The sequence below is a fragment of the Larus michahellis genome, chromosome 6 (genome assembly GCF_964199755.1).
Source record: "Larus michahellis chromosome 6, bLarMic1.1, whole genome shotgun sequence".
NCBI lineage: Eukaryota > Metazoa > Chordata > Aves > Charadriiformes > Laridae > Larus > Larus michahellis.
In genome coordinates this window covers 13619828-13626115 of record NC_133901.1, presented here as the reverse complement: position 1 = coordinate 13626115, position 6288 = coordinate 13619828, and positions in this window count along the sequence as shown.

The following is a 6288-nucleotide window of genomic DNA, read 5'->3' as shown; positions in this document are numbered from 1 at the left end:
TTCCCCATATTTTAAGCTGCGTGGTGGGACAATTAAAGGCCCCGCTGCCTTCTGCCACCCTCCATCCCTCTGCCACCCCTTTCCCTGTCAGGCAGAGGTGCTGGATGGAGTAGGAATAGCAGTGACGGGTGCTTGATGCCACGCGCGTAGCAAAAAATAGATGCGGTTGGACTGCGATGATGCAAAGGGAGAAGAATCCTTTCTCCTCCGATTTCTTCGTCTTCGCTTTCAGCGCGGCTCCTGCCGGGCTGCCGGTTGGCGGCGGGGCCGGGGGCTCTTCCATCCCCAGCACCTTTTCGAGGTGCTTTTAGGCTGAAACGTGTTGCTAATGTCCTTTCAGAAAAAAAAAAGCTTACCATCCTTCAGATCAGTACTTCATCCTCAGTGACGAGCTATTGACAGTAACGGGGCAGGGAGCTGCCGTTCCATCCTGTGGGGTCATCGCCACTGGGAAGCAGCAGGAGAAACTCCAGGTTTCTGGAGTAATTAGTGCCCACTGGTTGCAATGCTCATTTATGACTCGTCACTTGGTCTTCTGCACGGGCTGGAGGTAACGTAGGAAGTCTCCTGTGATTACCTTCATGATCTCATCCCTCCCGCCCCTGGTTTTTCGCTCTGGAGAAGGAGCTCAACAACCTCCTTGAGATGTTTTCCCAACCCTACGGAGCTGGCACTCTCTTTCCCAGAGTTTTGGTGGACCGGTCTTGGTCTGGACGAGACAGTCACAGGAATTACATGCTTTGGGGAGGGAGATGTAAGAGCACTGATACAAAAGAAAGTCCTCTTCTAAGGGCAGCCCTGCAGGTGGGATGTGCGGCGAGATCATTCCTCTCTGAAAAGAGATGCCGATATGAAACGAGTCCGGGAGGCAGCAGCGAGACTGATAAAAAAGAGCAAAACAACGTGAGAGCAAGGGAAGGCTGAAGGAGGGTTTGTTTAGTCTGGAGGAGGAGAAGATAACCCCTGTGTGTGAAGGGCTGCTTGGAAAAGCCAGGAGAAATTAGGAAAAAAAAAAACCCCTGAGTGTTTGGTGGATCAGACAGGGGAACAGGAGGCGGTGGGGCCATTCCTTGGCTGGGGGTTTTGGGAGGAGGCAGGACAGACACCTGGGCCACCACATCCAGCCCGTGCCGGCCCAAGGCATTCCTGAATCCCCTCCAAGCCGGGGATAAGCGGGTTGGCCCACAACTCTGCTTTATCCCCAGCCTTTGGTAAGCCTGTCGCGCAGCAGGCAGGTCAGGATCAATCAGGTTTCATCACCCGTTTCTGATGGACTGGTCTTACTGGGACCTGCGCTCAGGGCACCGGTTGGGCTCCTGTTAACGGATGTTTTGGGGGATCCCTGTGGTGATCCCTCCTTGGATACCACAGCCAAAGTATCCATCCCCAGAGGGTGTTGGGGATGGGATAAAGGTGGGTCCTGCCTCAAACCAGCAGGAAGGAAACAGTGAAACCACCACATTTCCATCAGTAGAGGGGCTCCAGAAGTTGCGGTGTGCTTGGCAGGGCTAGCAGCAAGCTGGACTTGGGGATGATCCCAAGGTAGATGTCCTCCAGGAGCCATCTCCCACGGCCACCAGGCATCAGGGAAGCGCAGGCATCCCCCAGTGACTGGAGGGGATGTGAAAGCATCGGTGGCAAAACGTAACATCTGGCTGTGGTTCTGCCAGTGGCCAAGAAAACCCTGCGCCCGCTCTTGCAGCCCAACACGGCAGCGTTACAGCGTGCTCCCAGGGGTGGATAGAGGGACTCGATGATCTTAAAGGTCTTTTCCGACCAAAACCGATGCTATAAACGGGCTACGTGGTGGGAGGAAAATCGGATGGACCACCTACTCGCCCAGCTCCCCAGGGACTGGCTGAGAAGATACGCTGAGAGAGTTGGGGGGCGTTCAGCCTGGAGAAGAGAAGGCTCCGGGGAGAACTTCAACCCCCTTCCAGTATCTGAAGAGGGCCTACGAAAAAGCTGGAGAGGGACTTTTTACAAGGGCATGTAGTGATAGGACGCAGGGGAATGGTTTTTCACTGGAAGAGGGCAGATTCAGATGAGATGTGAGGAAGCAATTCTTTGCTGTGAGGGTGGTGGGACGCTGGCCCAGGTTGCCCAGAGAAGCTGTGGCTGCCCCATCCCTGGAGGGGTTCAAGGCCAGGTTGGACGGGGCTGGGAGCAGCCTGGGCTGGTGGGAGGTGTCCCTGCCCAGGGCAGGGGGGTGGCACTGGGTGGGCTTTAAGGTCCCTTCCAACTCTAACTGTTCTATGTTTCTACGACTGTCCTAATCCAGTGGAAAAAGCGCAGCTATCCGGCTCAGGAGGAACCTGCCCCTCCACCCTGCCCCTTTTCCCTTAATCCCTAAGGCTATTTTTCATTCATTCATCACGCAGGAGAAATCTCAGCAGAGCTTCCTCCCATCCTTGCCCCATGGGTTTCTGGGGCAAGGTGGGATGCAGCCACTCATCCCTCTGTGTGGGGAGACATTACAGGAGGGGCAGTGGCAGAAAAAAAGCCCCAAATAAACCTTCCCCTACAAATTAACTCGTTTCCTTTACAAAAGGACGGATTTTTTTCTTCAAAGCAAGTTGCAGAGGTGACTCTGCGTGCCACAATGCTCCGCAGGGAGGGACCAGCGTGTGCTGGTGGAGCAGCTCTCGCCTGCCAGGGATGAGGCACCATGAGACTAGAGCAGCCCCAAAATTTAGCTCCGATAAAGCGTCGATGAACTTTCTTCAAAGCATCTTTTGGTTTTTAGAAACCTCCCAGGCAAGGAAAGGCAGCAGCTGCTCTGGAGATGAGGAAAGAGCATCCCAGAACCGGCTGCAGCCAGCAGCACCGAGAGCTAAGGCAGCCCCCGGGGTAGAGCGAGATTATCCACCACGAACAGCGCAGTTGAGAAAACGAATTCAGAATTTGGTGGAAAGAACCACTTCTATACTTTTCAAGCCATGGGGGAATCGTTTTGCTCACCATTTGCTAGGACACGAGTGAAAAATCTACAAACCACGAACGGAATTGCAGAAGCTTTCAGGTCATCAACCCTTAAAACTTGGGAATGGGGAGATGCAAGGTAACAAGCATGGCTGGGCAGTTGAATTAATGACTGGGTCTCCATTAATTACACCTGTACGGGGCTGAGCATGACTGAAAAAATAACTCTTAAAAGTTCTTAACGACGGGAACGATGCACAGAGACTGTCAGTCCCGATGTCCCAACAGCGTCTTCCCAACTGGCTCCACGTTTTGCTGGCTCTCCTAAGGTGATCTTGCAGGTAGGGATGTCTGCGACCAAGGGACGGGCAGAGATGGCCACCCGAGTGAGCCCTACGGAGCCATACCCGTCATCTCTAAGCAGGGGAAAAAAAAAAAAATAGAAGGATCAGCTTCTCTTGGCTCGGAAAGCAGCTCTGTTGGGGCGGGAGTCCCTGCCATTCGTGCGATTGATTTGCTGCAACTGAAACACAAACCACAAAACGAAGTTGCTTGAATCCAAATTAAGGGGTTGCTGGGGGGAGGGGGGGGGGGGGAAGAAAAAAATAAAAAAAAAAATAATCAGATTTTTAGGAACTGGTGAGGTTCAGCTGAGAGCTGCTGCACTGCTTGTGCAAGGGGTGTCAGGAGAGTCAGTCCTGTGCTCTCCATTCCATCCCTCCCTCCCTCCCTGCCATCTTAGAGACATTCTTAAGGGCCAATTTCAAGTTAATTTCTGTTTGTAAGCCACCTTTCATGTTTTTGTGAATATATCAAAACCATGCCTACCCCCGACAGTACCAGCCCTTGCCCAGCAGCTCCCTCCGGCTATGCCACCCCTCAGGGACCCTCCTTGTGCCCAGCGTGGGGTGCTGGTGGGGGGGATGGGGGAGATGCTGCGGGATTATGCAGGGACCAGAGCATTTCTCATGCCAAGGGAGGCACAAACTGACCTGGAGGAAACTCCACCTGCACATGGTGGGGAGAGGGCACAAACATCACCCGGTTTCCTTTTCCCCTGCCACATGTTTTTAAAGATTTTTTTTTATTTGTCCCACTCTTGCCGGGAAAGTGGGTCAGCAAAGGGCACGGCCTTTCACAGATGTTGCTCTGGCAGCCGCAGTGGCAGAGGATGCTCCCCTGGTGGGATTTCTGCCGACACCCAGGGTACCAAAACCCCTCCCCTGCGACGAATTTCTGCGTTCCACGCTGGCAGAGCGTCAGGACATCCAGCAGTGATTCAGATCATCACATACCACAGCAATCCGTCATCCCTGCGGAGCAGGGCAGAATGACACACACTGGGGAGCATCTGACCAGGGGCTCTTTCTGGACCGACAAGCAGTTGGGAGTGATTCAGCAGCAGGAAACACCCAGACAAAAGGCTCTCCCCACTACAGCGCCAGAGCCAACGCTTTCCCAGACCCAAGATACAGCTTTAAAATGGAGTTTAGGGTGCAGCTTGACACACCATCTCCCACTGACACCGCAGCCCCCTTTCCTTTTGTGCCCTTCGGGCAGGAAAAGGTCATTTTCATCCGGAGCAGAGCACGGAGTACCGCAAGTACCAGGTACCACAGTGCGGGGCAGGGGTGGGAGGATGCTCTTCTGGCAGCATGCAGCCATCAGATGAACTCAGCTGCCAGGAACTGCACCACCAGTTGCGAAATCCCAATTTTACTAAAACATAGAGACGCTTACCGAAGGACACACGTTCTTGACTCCGCGTTTGTCAGCCCCTGCTGAGTGATTCAAAGGAAGCCCAAGACCATGACTAAGAAAACACGGTCAAATGAACGAAGAGACCGCCCGCTCTGTGGAGGAGAAAGGTCAGCTCCACTGTCCTCGGGAACACCTCTGCAGATGTCCTCAAGGGAAACGGTGGCCCCATGGCCCCAGAACGCTGACACTGGGCAGGGACCTGGCGTGGGGATTGGGGATGGTCCCAGCACAGGGGACATGTAAATGGGACGGGACATTGCTGCTGCTAGTTAAAAATAACCACCTCTGAAGTCCTGTTGTCCATTCCGGACCATAAAAACAGCTACGGATGCAAAAATATATCCAGATATTTGTAAATACCTTCCTAAACTACCAGGTGTACTGCTGTCAGCCTCCTTCCTCTGCAGGGCTTACTCCTTCTGTCTCTTGCTTCGTGCAATTGCACATAATTTGCCGAACTGCCTCCGAGAGCAAAAGGGAAAAGCATTTTCTTCCCTGCATCAGTAGAGAACAGAATTTTTTGAGTCCAGAAATGAGTGTACCACTATTTCTACACAAAAAAAAAAATGTTCTCACTGTAAACCAACGTGTAAAGCTCAATGCATCTTCTCCAACCGAAGATTAAAAAAATAATTAGATCATAGATCTAACTGCAGAGATTTACTAGGGGTATGACAGATACACCATGCAGTGTTTGCCCAAGAACTTTTAAACTGGGTACATAACTCAACAGCTAAAAACCAAAATGAGTGATTCAGTGACAGTTTTAAAAATGAGGAACGGGCTTCAGAAGCGCTTAATGAAGAACCTTAAGCGCCATTTTAGCCTCCACAGGCCAGCAAATGACCTGTTGTTCCTAGCAGAAATGGGATGTAGCTCAGAGTACACGAGCGCTCGCCCTGAGATTACCTCTGGTTTCATTAGGCTGACAGGACTATTACAGCAGTTCCCACTGAATTAAAATTTGGGGGTAGAACAGGCTTACCACTTAAATCCCAGCCTGTGGTGACACTTCTCTTTATAGCCAAGTGCCTGCACAGCAGCTCACACAGCCATGTTTTAAATTCTCTAACAAAAGGAAGGCTGTAGGAGATGGTTCTTCATCATTCATCCTCTGCTGCAAGCTCCTGGAAATTGCTGTAGGAAAACCTTCAGCTCAGTAGAACTTCAGAGAACCAAACCAGGAGAAGCGTGAGATGGTGCTCAGGAAGAAATCAGCATTATGATACCACATAAACCCACGGCTCCCCAACCTGTGGAACGCTGCGTGCCACCCTGCTCCGTCCTTCCACCTCGCTCCAAATAAACACACAGCAGAATCAGAAATCATTCAAGAGTAAAGTTACTGAGAACTTCCCTACAAAGATCTACCTGGACCTGAAAACCCCAGTAAGACAAGAGATAGTGGAGGCCGCTGATGAGAAATGGCACAGAAATGCACGAGAGCAGCTGTCTGTCCCGTTCCCATACAGGGTCACCACTGGAGCTATGGCATAAGGCTGAGGGAAGATCTAGTCTGACAAAAATACTTTCAAATGCAGCATTTTCCTGTAAGTATATGAAGTTCACGAATCTTGAGTAGGCAAAACTATAACTGGTAGGAAA